The 16482-nt window shown below is 32.3% G+C and overlaps 1 protein-coding gene across 1 annotated transcript in view; it reads left to right on the top strand.

The window, feature by feature from the left end:
• The window catches only part of LOC145293964 (uncharacterized), a 77418-nt gene that overhangs the window by 3251 nt on the left and 57685 nt on the right, over positions 1–16482 (top strand). The gene's annotated exons all lie outside the window — the stretch shown is intronic.

Raw genomic sequence — 16482 nt, 5'->3', positions numbered from 1 at the left:
CAACAAACAAATATATAACAAATAAATGTTATCAAAGGCAAGAGAAGTCACTTTTCTACCAAACTGGATATAACTTTCGTGTTTTTATTCAATGTAACATGTTTATTCAGCTCGAAAAACATGCAGTGTTTACTGATGTATTGGAAAATTCAAAATGGCGCCCGACTCTCTCTTAAACACGGTAAGTTCAGGAAAAGGTGTTATAAATAATAAACTAGACAAAATACTGTTAGAGATTCGCTCAATATATATTACCGTGACATAGGTTGACATATATTCGGTGTTTTTTTAATAGTATTTTGTTTAGTTTATTATTTATAACACCTTTTCTCAAACTTACCGTGTTTAAGAGAGAGAGTCGGGCGCCATTTTGAATTTTCCAATACATCGGTAAACACCGCATGTTTATCGAGCTGAATAAATATGTTACATTGAATAAAAACACAAAAAAATATATCCAGTTTGGTAGAAAAGTAACTTATCTTGCCTTTGATAACATTTATTTGTTATATATTTGTTTTTCGACAACTTTTTCGAATCTATGTGTACAGTAATACAAACCCGTAAGTTTTCACTACTAGTTCACAAAAAACATCTTCATGTTTTTTGTTCTTTTTTTTTTGGGGGGGGGGTTAATCATATATAGAACTTGTGTAGCTTAACGGGTGCTTCTGCAGTTTAATTAACCGTTTTTCCGTAAGTAACGTGCCAAAATTTATCGAGCAGAGTACTGATTAACATTTGACAAAAATTCTGTGTTTACATTAGCGGGGCGGAGAGGGGGTGAGCAACACCGCCGCCCCAAAATAATGAAATTGCGAGACGAAAATCATGTTTACATTATTGGCACTTTAAAATAACGTTCCCATGTAGTAAGCATTCCAAACCTGAAAACATACTCGTGTTTAATAAATCTAGCAAAAATCAACTAATGGTTAAATTTTTGTAAAATTTTCAATACTTATCCATTTTAGAATGAAATTACATATAAAAGGCAGTTTCACTAAAAAAAAAAAAAATAAAAAATATTTCCCTTCATATTTTTTTTGAAATGTGAACAAAATATATTTACATTGATCAAAATTTCTATTTATTAGGAAACATAAGAGTTCAAATAAGTAAAAAGTATTTTTTTAAATTTAAATACACGTATTGAACAAAAACTTACCTTGAAGTTGCAATTAAAAAATTAATATAAATTTAATATTGTTTTTTTTTTTTTTTAAATAGCGTTTTTCTAATCAATATATACTATTATCAGTTGAATTGCCAAGAAAAAGAATATAATGAATGAATGACAAAAGTCTATATTCCAAATTTCATGATGTTGATCATTTTACAATTTATTCCTTCAATTCAGTTGACATTTACAATTCTTGACAATGTTTCGTAGCACAAAATCATTCACTTAATTATATCAATGAATCTATTTTGCTCTTAATTCATCAGAAGAAGTAGCAACTATCAATCCATCAAAAAGAAATAAAATGCGTTTCGACATGATTTTTAAAAAATCTGAAAATTGGGAGAGAAGCTGTAATTATCTTATTTGCTTACATTATGCCAAATTCAATAAATGTAATAGATTCATTGATTGATGTAATAATTAAGTGACTGATTTTGTGCTACGAAACAGATACTGTCAAGAATTGTAAATGTCAACTGAATTAAAGAAATAACTTGTAAGATAACCAACATCATGGAATTTGAAATATAGACTTCTGCCATTATATGCTCTAGCTTCTTAAATAAGGATTGGTATATATAAAACAGGAAATATAAACGAATAAATATTTCCACAGAAATATATATATATATATATATACTAGCTGTACCCTGCCACGCATTGGTGCAATGGAAAAAGTTCCAAAATGAGAAAAAGCATGTTTCTTATAGGTTTAATTTTCCATTTTGCATGGGTACACAGTTTTTGTTGTTCCATTTTCTTAGCTGATATAGAGATTTTCCGGTTTGGTGACTCTTGAATACGTAACATAAATTGGCCATGTGAAAAAACAGTCAGTGTGTAGCTGTAAGGCCCACAATTGTAAAGATTGTTCCCTGTGCTTTGTTGATGGTTATTGCAAATGACAATAAAATTGGAAAGTGCAATTTCCTAAAGTGTAATGATGTATCCGGTGGAATCATAGGAATGCATGGAATGAAGATATATTCATCTGTGAAAGGTCCTGTTAAGATTGTTGTTTCTATGATATTGTTTGTTAATTTTTTTTTACTGCAAGCTATGTGCCATTGCAAAGGTTGGATTGGTTTATATTTCACAACATGATAATTAGTACACCAAATTTCAGTTGCAATACATGCGGTGGCATCCCTGGCAAATATAGCTGTTGGATAATTAACCACTTTATCTGCTTTCACAACAGTGTCGATGGATTTGTATTTGACTACCTCACTTGGAATTTTACATTGAATAATAGCGTTAAGTTCATGGGCATCTTTGTATTGACCTGCAAGAATAGCTCATTCACTCAGTCAAATGGAATTCTTATAATTTGAATATCTGCAAAAACATTTTAAACTAACTATTCTTTTAATTTTTCCCTTAACTCTGATCAGCTGGCACTTTTTCATACCCAATTTCCCACAAGTGATGCAAAAGTTTTTGTGCGGATCGAACAGTCTGCAACTGGCATGCATATTTTGAGTTAAGTTTAATGTCTTCACATGGAACAAAAAAGTAGAGTATTTGAGGCAAGCATTTATTTCATCTGCTGGTGTTGATTGAAAAATAACGGGTAACATTTGTCTGAAATCTCCTGTAAGCAATATTACTGCATTCCCAAATGGTCTGACATTGCCATGCAAATCTTGCAAGGATCGACTAAGAGCCTCAAGTGATTTTTTACATACCATTGTGCATTCATCCTAAACAATAAGTTTGCATTTCTGCAATATTTTTCCCCATATTGGATGTTTTAGAGATGTCGAACATGAGATTTTTGAAAAATTGAATGTTTCAAAGTAGAATAAATAATTCTTCTACTTGGCAGCAAGATCACAGGTATTCCTCATGCAGCAAGGGCTAAGGCTATGTCATTTTGTTACCAAATGGCTGCCAAAATCAATTTAATTAGAAAGGTTTTACCAGTTACTTCTGGTGCTGTTCAAGGTAGCAGTAATTTCCAAATAACTTCTATTCTCACAGTCAGTAAATTAGGTGACTAAAATAGGATTTATCCATGTTTTGACAATGCCTTCTCCACTGTAATTAATTTAGGAGACTAAAATAGGATGAGGGATTAGAGATGGACAGATAGAGAGGAAGATATATAGATAGAAAAGAGAAAATGAGAGGGAAATAGGGAAAGAGAAGGAGATAGATAAAGGGATTGATAGATAAACAGAGAGAGGGGGAGAGTTAGAAACAGAGGGATGAGACAGAGGAAAGGAGAGAGATAGAGGGAGTTAACGAGAGAAAGGGGCTCAAAGAGAGATGGAGAGGGTGATATAGAGAGAAAGATAGATTGAGAGAGGGAAAGGGAGAGATGGATAGAGAGAGATATTAAGAGAGGGGGAGAGAAACAGAAGGTGAACTACACTTCACCGTTTGTTTCCTCGTTCAGTAGAAAAGAAATCTTTCGAGACCAGACAGTTTTAATGTTTTGTTATTATCCAGAGTACCCCTTTTTTCTTTTCTTTTTTTTGGGGGCGGGGCTAGATTTTCCTCACATTAGAAACCGACCGGGTTATCTGTACTTTCACTTAACAAATTAATAAAAGAAAAACATATTGTAAAATTTGAATTCAACATGAAAATACTATTTTAAAAAATAGCACGATAACATAAGTGCAACTTTAGGTACTCCTTGGACGTTGAGTTCCATGGTGACCAGCTTAATTATTTAATGGTCGCTCCCTTAGCCCCCCTCCCTAGTCAAGGCTAATGCATGCGCATGTAACATTTTTTTTATTTACTGACGTTGGCTTAGTAACTAAACGATTATTGATAATTTCGTAACCCTTAAACGCATGCCAGAAGATTTAAATTGGTTCATTATTGTTGTAATGAAAAAAAAAAGTTTCATTCAACACAAAACCAAAAACACATATTAATGGTAAATGATTTATTATTCTATTCATTGAAATTTACTAATTTTTAAATAAAAAAGTTAAAAAAAAAAAAAAGTTAATAAAAAAATAGTTGCTTATGTGCACAAAAAAAAAACTTTTTCTTTTTCTTTTTTTTTTTTTTTTTTTAAGATTAGGTCCACCTTATAATCACCCCCCAACCTCCTCATCTTAAGAACAGCTTCCGGAATAAACACCACTTTTGGAGGGGGGGGGCTATTTGCAAAATTTAACTGATATTTGTTGTCAGCATACCCACCCGAAAATACTATTAAAAAAAAAAAAGGAGGGGTTCAGTGCCCGTGGCAGAGAAGTAGATTTATTTATCAATAAAAGTTGCGGAGAAGTAAATTTATTTATCAATAAAAGTCGTCATTTAAAAAAGAAAATTGTGGAGGTGGACCTAAATGTAAATATTTACCCAAAAAATTATCCCGAAGTTTATTACAAAAACGTTTTGTTTTCTCACTATTCAACAATTTGTTCATCCGCGCATGTAAATTAAAAAATATTTGTAAAAGTGAGAAGTTATCAGTAAATGATTTAGTTTTTGTTTTAAATTTATTTATTTATTTTTTTACATTGGGTCCACCTCCACAAATGTTAAGAACGGCTTTCAGAATAAACACCCTCAACCTCTTCATGTTAACAACGGATTTCAGAATAAACACCATTGGGGGGGGGATATTTAAAAAAAAAAGTTGATAAAAGTCGTCATTTAAAAAGAAATTTAAAATCAAATGTTTGTAAAAGTGAGAAATTATTAATAAATGTTTAGTAACATTTTTCGGTGCTAATGCAGAGAGTGATCCGCACTATTTTTTAAATCGTATTTCCACGTTTAATTAAAGTTTTATGATATTTTTTTTTTTTTTTCATTCAATTGCAAGGTTAAAGTACAGAATAGGTACAAAACACCCTCCCCTCCCCATGTTAAGAATGGCTTTTTAAATAATAACGTTATTATTTCAGCATGGATCACTCTCTGCATGAGTACCCATTTTTCTTTTAATATTAATAAAAAGTAAAACTTTTTTCAAAATAAATAAATAAATGTTTGTAAATCTGACAAATTATCGTTTAGTTACGGCAACGTCAGTAAATAAAATGTTACGTGCGGGGTGGGGTGGAGGACTAAGGGACCGACTATTATTTTTTTGTGCTGGTCGCCATGGAATTCAACGCCCAAGGAGTACAAAATGTAATTTTTTTTTTGTCAAATAAATAAATTTCAAGCAATTTTTGCAATAAATAATAGATAGCAACTTCGTTAATTTTACGACTCACCCCAGCATATTATAAACACCCTAACTTCCCCATGTTAAAACGGCTTTCGGAATGAACACCCCCAACCTCCCCATATTAAGAACGGCTTTCAAGGTTTATGGAAGGGCGTTTTTTTTAACATGGGGAGGTTAGGGTGTTTATAATATGTTGAGGCATGTCGTAAAAATGAAACAGTTTAGAAAAAGTTAAAACAAACTTTTTTATGTAAACAATGCCGTGAAAAGAAACTAAACAATTAAAACGTAATGTTTCATGAGTGAAAAGCCGTAACATAAATAAAGGAATTTAAAATTAAAAAATTGGTAAGTACATAAATGAATTTAAATTTTTTAAATATGGGATTATTTTTTTTTGTGTGTGTGCTAATGCAGAGAGTGATCCGCGCTATTTTTTTTTAAATCGTATTTCCACGTTTAATTAAAGTTTTATGATATGTTTTTATTCAATTGTAAGGTTAAAGTACAGAATAGATACAAAACACCCTCCCTTCCCCATGTTAAGAATGGCTTTTTAAATAATAACATTATTATTTCAGCACGGATCACTCTCTGCATGAGTAAGTTTTTTTTTTTTTTTTTACTTATCTGGTAATTCGAGAGTAGTTGAAACGGAAGTTACCAGAAAAAAAACCAGGCAAGTCTCGCAGAAACGACTTCGAAAAATATTTATATTTTATTTAATATTTTAATAATTCGCGAGGTAAATTTATTTTAATGACATAAAAACATCCCTCGACTCTAAAGATGGGTTGTCTGAAAATTTCAAATAAATTGGTAATGTAGAAATATGGTTTTATTCACTTTTAACGAACCAAATTTACATTTTTATATATATATAGATTTATGTATATTTATATATCAGTGATGGGACGATTCCAATATTTTTCCTGATTCTGATTCTTTATAAATCACTAAATATTTAATTATAATATGGTTACTTTGTGTTGATTAACGTAAAAACAAATCTTAAATGTGCATATATTTTTTCAAACGTAAAATCACACTTGTGAGGAGATGATCTATAGATTTTAGTTTTACTGGAAGTTTAAAATCAATAAATAAATATTATTTTATCATTACTGCTAGCAATAAAAGATTGTGTTTAAAAAGAAAGAAAAGGATAAAGGAATCATTTTTAGCATCGCAAAATAGGCATAATTATTTTCTGATTCAGATTTTGATACCTTCAAAAGTTCTGATTTTTTTTTCGATTCTGGTTAATTGTCTTAACACTAATCCTATCCTTCCTATATATATAACTAGCGGGAATACCCGGGTGTTTGGAGGTGTGTGGGGTGGGGGGGTAAAAAATAAGCGATGAAAAAATTTTTTAAAAAAACAGCGAATGGACGTAAAACTTTAAAAAAATCAGATAAACAAAAACAAAAAAAATGAATGTGTTCAGAAAAACAAAAACAAAAAAACACAGCAAAAAAAAAAATGGTATAAATAACCTTGTTTCAATATTAAAAGTTTAAAAATCGAAAAAAAATATATATTTGATAACTCGGATTGAACCTGCAATCTTAAGATAACAACGCTGTCGCTAAATCCATCGCGCTGTGGGCGAATGTAGGTTGGTTTTTATGATATTTAAACAAATTCAAGGTACAATGTCTTTTACGCGTGTTGGCACATGCGTAGAAGCCATCGCCATGGGGATGAGATTTTTTTTTTCTACCCCTCCTGGTAGAAAAGGGTCTGGTTGAGGGTGAAGTAATGAATGTTTTTGGCCAATTTTTTTATATTTGTCGGCCGAAGGTTCAAGCTTGAAAATGATACCTATCTGGCGAAATCTGTGGCCTCTATTGAAATTTTTTTGCAAGACATACAAACACACACACACACAAACACACATTTTAGCTTTTATATATATAGATAATTTGATTGCAGAAATTCCCCTCTGGACAAAATTACTGTAGATTTGCAATAACAGTTGTCACATGCAAATTTATTATGTCTACACTATTATCCACCATTTTATCTAAATTTTGCACACCGTTATAGACACATTTATTTGTTAGGTTAAAACCCTACATTATATCTTAGGAGAGGCATCATGGCAATCGCCATCATCAACAGAGGAAGTAGTTCTTATTTTTCCCTTTCTATCTACAGTACTCTTTCCGCCCTCAGTCTACCCCCGGAGATATATACACATTCTTACTATGTTTTCTAGTCACTCTTCTTAACTCGATTATAAACTTCTATACAAAGCATTAACTTTCCATTTCCCGTTGCACAGAATAATAAATTCTCCCTTACAAATTTCCAGTTACACAAAATAATAAATTCTTCTTTACACATTTCCAGCACTTCTCATTGGTTGCTATCTCTCAACCTGCCTATTCGAGAATAATTACCTTATTGAATAAACGAAAACACTAGCTGTTAAAAAAAAATGGTCGCTATGTTTACACACTATATTAGTTTAGAGCTAAAACAAATCAACTGTTTCTTTTTTGTTTCATTTTCCATTTCCTCCTCTATACTACTTAAATTCTTCTACTGTTGTCAATTAAACTTTTTTTTCTGAAAAACAAAACGACGTAATCACGCTATTCGAGGTTTGCCATATCAGTGGGCGAACGACAGATTTTGTAAACGAATACACACGGACACATACAGATACACAGAGTAAGATAGACATATAGGGAGACATTTTCTTTACTTTTAAACAATACGCATAGAAGTTTACATGTTTTTTTTAACATTATAAACCTTTCCTTTACTTACAGACAATACGGAAAGAACTTTTTAAAAAAATTATTTTTAATCTTCTACACCAAACTTTTTATATTTTTAAAGGGGAAATAGTATGCTGACAGCAAATACCGCATTACAATTGTCTGCAAATAAGTAGTTTTTTGATTATTAATCAATGTAATTGTTCTTTTTTTAGCATTATTATTATTTTTGACTATTTTTTACAGTTGCGAAATTATTTTTTTTAAAATAAAAGTATTTTAGCTTACCTACAATATTTGGAACATATTTGCGTTTAAAGTACAAAATTATTTTATAGAAAATACAGTTGCAAAATTTAAAAAAAAAAACATTTTGGTTTACCTATGATATTTGGAACATATTTGCGTTTAAAGCACAAACTGTATTTTATAAAAAATACAGTGGCAAAATTATGACAAAAATGAACTTGGGGGTAATCTACGTGCATAAGTACAATTTATTTTATAGAAAAAAAAAAAAAAAGCATTTTGGTTTACCTATGACATTTGGGGCATATTTGCGTTTTAAGCACAAAATTATTTTTTAGAAAATACAGTTGTGAAATTATTAATTTAAAAAATATCATACCTCCATTATCACTGACCTTGCATTTTAAAAAAGAAAATCATATTTAAATAAGTCCTCAAATAAGTTGTTCTTTGAATAAAAAAAATAATCATCATTTACCTACATTATTTGTGGCCTATTTGCGTTTAAATAAAAAATACTGCATTATCATTGTCCGCAAATATGTAGTTTTTCGAATATTAAGCAATATAATTTTTATTTTACTATTTTTGTAAAAAGATACTATTGGGTTGAATTAAGGTGATTAAGCACAAAGTTATTTCATAGAAACTACAGTTTCAAAATTAAGAAAAAATAAATTTTGGTTTACCTACGTATTTGTAACCTATTTGCGTTTTAAAAAAAGACTAATATTTAATAGAAGTTTTCGGGCAAGGTAGTTACCGATGACACTACTTCTTTGGCTTTTATTTTACTTTGCTTTATAATGGGATGTTCCTTTTTCTTTCTGTTCTTTTTACTGTTTTTTTCTTGACCAACACACACCCTATAACTAAAAGGGGATCTTTAAGGTCAACACAGATATCTCACTTGATGTAAACATAAGTTTTTTTTTCTACATTTTTGCCATGAACAATTTGTCTATATTATAAATGCTTCACAAAATTTATACAGGAAAAATTTGATAATGCTATTATTGAACATGTAATCATGTGATTATTAAATTTTAATTACTTATAAAACACTCTCCTCTAACATTTTCAGAATGGTTTTCAAAATAATAACATTATTTCAGCACGGTAACAAAAATACATAAGTACAAAACATTTACATTTTTTTCGACCGACATTGCACACCCAAAATTTCAAGGTTGGTTCATAGTATTTGCGCATGGGGATCATGACAACGAGAGTCAAGGTTAAATTTGGGGCAGATATTTTGACAACTCGCCCCCTCTCCCACAAAATGGAGTTCTATTCTGAAAACCGTTTGTAACAGGAATAGGTTGGGGATGTCTATTCCGAAAGCCATTCTTAGCATGAGAATGTTGGAAGTATTTATTCCAAAAGTCTTAACATTTGGGGGTTGAGCAATACCAACAACAGCCATACTTAAACTTTTTACAAGGGGGAGGGCATGCTTCCACCAGGCAACACCGGTTAACAGGTCCTGCTAGTGTGTATGTATGTATATGTATGTATGTATGTATGTATGTATATATATATATATATATATATATATATATATATATATATATATATATATATATATATGGTATTCAGTTCTCAAGAACTGTGACACTATAGTATTAAGAAACCAGCTCCCCCAAGGAGGGACTTTCTGGCTTGCAAAAAGTGTCTGGGCAGCCCTGTCAGCATTTTTTCGGTAAGGACGCCTCTGGCAATTAGCAGTAAACAGACCCTTTTCCAAAGAAAGAAAGCAAAGCCTAAGAAGGTGAACCTTTTAGAACTGCCCAGAACTAGCATTCCATTGCAATCGAAAAGGACCTGGTCATAACAGGAATGGTCTAATCTGTTGATTTTTGGGGGACGAGGATAAAAATCCCTTGAATTTTGTTTTCTTTGTTCATTAAGAACAAATACAAAATGACTGAAAATGCAATTGGATTTTAGTTTTTAAATTAATTCTTTAACTGTAGATTTTTTCTTTTTTTTTTTTTTTTTTTTTTTTTTTAAACTTCACTTTCCAAATGGTGAAATTGTTTATTACTTTAATTTTCTTTTTCCAAACAATTTGGAGATATTTTATTTTAAGAAAAGCTTATTTATTTAAAAACTCTTGCCTGATAAATAAATAAAATAAAATGTTTCTGATTTTTTTTAAATGAAGGTTGATAAAATACATTATTCGGACTAATTTCATTTTGGTTGTTTTTTTTGTTTTTTTACAATATTATCCCAATTTAACCTTCAACCTTCTTCAGGTACATCTTTCAACATAAAGATTTACAAGTTAGAAAAGACGCACCTGAAGAAGGTCAAAGCTTACAGCAGCCGAAAAGTTGTGAATATTATGCAAACACAAAAATATTTATGGAAAAATAAAAACTGGTATCCTGAATTTGTTTTTTATCTTAATTTTTCAAATATTTATTTAGGTTTTCTGCTTTGTGGGAGGAAAGGGAGGTAAATGATTCAAATTGCGTAGTAAAATAAGTTTTTCTTGAAAGTGAATGAACGAAGACAGTAGCAAATATGACATTTATTTTTATTAACAGCTAGCAGTCCCGCCCGACTGACTTTGCTCAGACCCGATGTACTGTTCATAACTTTATGTGCATATGTATATATTAAAAAGTGTGAATATGTACGGTAATGCCTTTCTATATAATAGGCTTCCTTAACTACCATAGAGAAAAGTTAGTAGAGACCGCAGATGTCAACTTTTTAAAAAACTTTGACCCCTTAACACTTATTATTTTGGGTTCAAATTAAATTAAAATGTTTGACCTGTGTCCAAGTAACCTACATCTAAAATTTCAAATGTTTAGATCTAAAATTGTCGGAAGAGTTTGGTAGAGTCTGCAAAGGTCAACTCTTTCAATTTTTACCTCTTGCCAGCCAAATTTTTGGCCCAAAACTGATTAAAAAGCTTGCAGCATGTCTGAATACCCGTTATGTAAAATTTCAAATGATTAGACCAAAAATTGGCTTAATAGATTGCTAGAGAGCGCAAAGGTAAAATCTTTTGAACTTTGACCCCTTGGAAGCCAAATTTTCAGCAAAAAAAAACGATTAAAAAGCGTGCCCTATCTCTGAAAACCCTTTATGTAAAATTTCAAATGTTTAGAGCAGAAATTGGTTGAGTAATTTGGTAGACTGCAGAGATCAAATTTTTTAGAATTTTGACCTCCTTAATATTTATTTTTTGGGCTCAGATCAAATTATAAAGTTAGACCCATGTACAAGTAACCTATATCTAAAATTTAAAGTGTTTAGGCCTAAAATTGGCGGAGGAGTTTGGTAGAGTTCTCAAAGGTCATTGAACTTTGACCCCTTAGCAGCCAAATTTCTGGCCGAAAACCGATTAAAAAAAAAAAAAAAAAAAAATTCTCAAATCTCAATACTCCTTATGTCAAATCTAGAGTCCATAGACCGAAAATTGACAGTTATTTGTTCATTTATTTGGAACTATGATTTTCACTGGCGTCCAATACTATATAAGCACCAAAATGAATGCATAATTTTGGAAAAAAACGCATGAGGGCTTAGGCTAAGTAGATTGCGGAACAGATTAGAATATGAAAGTTTGGGTTAATAACTATTATGCCTTAATGTAAACGAGAAGAAGTAAATTTACTTTATTATATAGATAGATGGATGGAATTAAGTTTGATAACATTAACTTTCCTTTGATTTTATTTGATTACTTTGTATAAATCGACCCTCATGGCTACTCACATTGGCTAGATTCGGTAAGAGCTGAAAGGTGACCACAAAAAATTAAACCGTTTCCTGAAACAAAATGAAACTCTTACTGTTTTGTTTTAAGTTAGATTTTACGTTTTATTTTTCTACTGATAGATTTACATTGTATTTTATTTTGTAAATTATGCCTATTTTTATTGTAGTTATTGCTTTTTAGTGTTATTTTTTTACAGTTCGGATAGTTTAGCTGTTTCTGTAAATTATTGCATTTTCACGCAGCTAAAAAGAAAAGCAACAAGTTACTAAAATATGAATATATCGGTGAAAAATGCAATGTAAATAAATGTGTTTTCTTATTTATTTGTTTATTATTTTATTTTCGTTTAAACAACTGGTTTAATTGTGTGCATATTTCTGTAACTCTTTGCCGGATTTTACTGAGCCCATATCAGTAGCCATGGGGGCCGATCTATATAAGCTCTCTGAAAAATTTATTCATTTTAGAAAATTTTACAATAAACAAAATAATCGTAAAGCAAATTAGGCAAAGGTCATTCAAAAGTGTGTGGGGGGGGGTATCCTTGTCACTCTACTTAAAAGTTGTCTTTTTTTTTTTTTTTTTTTTCTTGGCTGGAATCTAGTTACCATAAATCCAGGAGTCGTCCTATTTTGTTTTCAGTTATATTCTTTTTTTCAATTCTTTAAAATTGTACCAATTGTTTTAGTGTGCCCCACCCCACCTCAAATGGGTTTCTACTTTTTTAAACAATTACATGTGAACAGTAACACTCTTAAAACTTGGCAAAGAAAACAAAGAAGAATTTAGACTTCAAAGTGTGGAATTAGTTTCGCATATATGTTTAATGTAAAATGATCCCTCATTTTGTGGCCATTCTAGTGTGTTAGGGCAATTAGTCTTCTTTTTTTTTTTTTTTTTTTTTTTTTAAGATAAATCCTCTGCTTTTTTTTTATTTGGCAGGGAATATATATATATATATATATATATATATATATATATATATATATATATTAGGCAATTACTTGTAGTTGTTCGGCATTGCCTCTCGGACTTAAGGCTAATAATTTAAAAATAAAAAAAGAATGGGTAAATTTTTACTTACTTTCCACCTTATCAACTTTAAAATGATATTAATTATGTTTGCGGGTATGCTGAAAACAAATAACGCATTTAACTTTGCTGTAAACAGCAGTTTTCCAGATATTAAGCATCTGGGCAGCAGCTGTTAGAAAGGACTTATCCTACCGTGATAGAGTTCAAAATAGACTTCGTAGCCTCGTAGGGGGTGTCCTTTTATCTTCCCTGCAACGTCTCTCACAGAAGAAATATTGTGAGTTTGTCTCTACTTTATCGTTATTTTCATAGATTGGAGCTCAGTCGAACACTTACCATGGTTCCCCCTCGGCAAACTTTCACAAAAAACACCCATCCAGCAGAAAACACTATCACTAATTTCCCCCACTCTTTATCTGTGCCTAAACCTAAACGTAGATTCCATGAACAAAGCTTCTTTCTTAGAACTGCACGCCTATGGAACTGTCTTCCGTTTTCCTGCTTTCCAGCTGACTACAATATGTTTGTCTTCAAGTCTAACGTAAACAAGTTTTTGATGAGCCGTTCCATATAAGTTAACAAATTTACCAAATTTCCATTACTAACGATTACTTTATTGTCCAATTGTCTACTGTACACTCTTTAACCCTTATCCTCAAGTGGCCTCTTGGCCTTGATAAATGGTGATGCCTTTGTAAAAAAAAAAAATTAAATATATTCACATCATCCATCGAACAATTCCTCTTTATTCTGCCTGACAGGGGGGGAGGGGCTTGGGAGAGACTAATTAAAACTATCATGCAATGTTTGAGGAAACTATTGGGCAGAAGAAAGTTGGGTTATTTTGAATTTCTGACTGCACTTTCTTATGTGCACGAGGCAATAAATGACAGGCCCCTCACTTATATTGCTCTGTCGACAGAGGCTTTAGTATTTTAACTCCAAATCATTTTCTACAAACAGGCTATCAATCTCGTTTACTTATTAATAATTATGATTCTGAATTATGTCCTGACCCCCAAATAGGACTGCCTTGTTACATTCCCTCGAAATGAGGAATAAATTTGTTGAAAAGTTTAATCGTACCAGGCACAATGATTATCTCTTGTCATTAAGAGAAGTCGATGCCAAAATTGGGAGCAGTTGTTTCCCCAAGTTATCTGTTGGAGAGATAGTACTTATTAAGTCTCCCAACAAAACCAGACAATTTTGGAATCTTGGTAAAATAATTAAATTAATTACTGGAAGTGACAATAATGTTCATTCCACTGTCCGTCTTAAAGACGGATGCAAACAGGTCCATTCCTTAAAAAAGCTTGTGCCCTTGAAAATTAAGAGTAATGATGATATTGTATCGACCGAGTTTATTCAGGAAGGAGGTCCCTTCTTCTATCCAACCTGTTCAGTTCCTAATGATGGAACATCACCCATGGTGTGCTGCGATTCCTGTGACAGCTGATACCATTTCAGCTGCATAGGAGTTAATCAGCAAGATACCTTAGGGGAGTGGCTTTGTTCTAATTGTAAGGATGAAGCTCCGCAGATCATTCTACATAGTGGTCAATTAGCTAATATCTGGATGCATTACAATTATGTAAGTTTCAAAATTAACAGCAGATAGTGGCACACATATTAATATTAAGAAGTTTTAACTAAATTTAAGTCCCTCAGGGATCCATCCTGGGCCCAATTCTCTTCCTGATCTATGTCAATGATCTCCCAAAACACATACTTAAATCGTTTGTTGACATCTATGCTGATGACGTGACCATCTGTGGCAACACATCAAAGGCCGTAAATGACAAAGTTCTCTCTGATTCTCTCTCTCCTCTGATCTTGAGCGCGTGATACAGTGGGGGAAGAGGTGGCTGGTTACTTTTAATGCATCTAAAACCAAGCTCCTATCTTTACATCATCAACGCTCTGATCCCCATCTGGCATCAATTGAAATAGATGGCTCTCGTCTAATGGTAGGATCCTTCTACCGCTCCAGAAGATATCTCACTGCTGATGCAATTCTCTATCTATATAAAAGCCAAGTATGTCCAAGGATGGAATACTGCTGCCACATCTGGGCAGGAGCTGCTAAAAACAGCCTATTCTGCCTTGACAGTACAAAATAGGCTTTGTGGTTTAGTGGGGGATGTCCTTTTCTCTTCCCTGCAACCTCTCTCCCATAGGAGAGACATTGCGGGCCTGTCTTTTGTTTTATCGTTATTTCCATGGCAAGTGTTCGTCTGAGCTCCAATCTCTGGTCCCTCCTCACCAATCTTTCACGATAAACACCCGTCTAACTGAAACCACTGTCAAAAATTTTTCCCCTCTTTATCTGTGCCAAAACCAAAACGTAGATTCCATGAACAAAGCTTCTTTCTTAGAAGTGCACGCCTGTGGAACTCTGTTCCGTTTGCCTGTTTCCCACACTACAACCTGGATGTCTTCAAGTCCAACATAAACAAATTCCTGATGAACACCCACTTAAGTAAGACAATTTATCAAATCTCCAATACTAACAATTACTACGATACTATCCCATTGATTACCGTACACGCAATAACTCTTATCCCCGAGTGGCTTCCGGGCCTTGATAAGTGGTGACTACCTTGTAAAAAAAAAAAAGTTATAGTTATTGAGTATCAATTTGAATTGTCAACAAACAAACAAACACATTAAAGTTAAGAAGTTTAACTGAATTAAAACATTGAAATTTATAAATTTGTCTTAGTTAAGAGTTATGTATATTGGATTAACTTGCTATTTGTCATTTATCCGATCGTATTAATTTGTATTGAGGAAAAAGTAATGATTATCCATTACTTCCCACCCCCTCCTCCTCCTTGGCAGTGTGTGAGAAATTCCATTTACAGCTACCATGGTTCCTGTTTTAGCTGCCTACACAGTTCTAGTAGACGACCCATGATTGGTTAGTTTGAAGAGTCAAGTGAATTGCTTGGCGCCCCCCCCTTTTTTTTTGTATCATGCTTTTATTTTTAAGTCCATGTGAATCTCTCGGCGGGAAAAAACTCACAGGAGCAGAGCAGCTCCCAGGAAAAGCCTTACCAGGAATGGAACCACCACTATTTCTTCATGTTATTTCACCAAACTGTTGATGAACAAAGGACTTGCATCTCTACAGAGATAGCTTTATATTGCCGAAGATATCCTAAGTACAGGATGGCATCCTTTGAACTTTTCTTCATGCTTATATTTACTAAATATTGGAACTTATCTCAATTCAATTAGAGTCCCAAGCGACTCGCTCTATGCCTTATTATAGGCGCCAACATTCTTGTTGAGAACACCATGAATTATCATAGATCCTTTCGAGGAAAATTTGAACTACCATTCCAACAAAAGGAGTTTAACTACTGGCTCTCTGTTTAGGGAG

This window comes from Euprymna scolopes, chromosome 15 (genome assembly GCF_053919585.1).
Source record: "Euprymna scolopes isolate OS-2025 chromosome 15, ASM5391958v1, whole genome shotgun sequence".
Classification (NCBI taxonomy): domain Eukaryota; kingdom Metazoa; phylum Mollusca; class Cephalopoda; order Sepiida; family Sepiolidae; genus Euprymna; species Euprymna scolopes.
The sequence above is the reverse complement of the archived record's forward strand: the minus strand, read 5'-3'. Positions and strand labels throughout refer to the sequence as shown.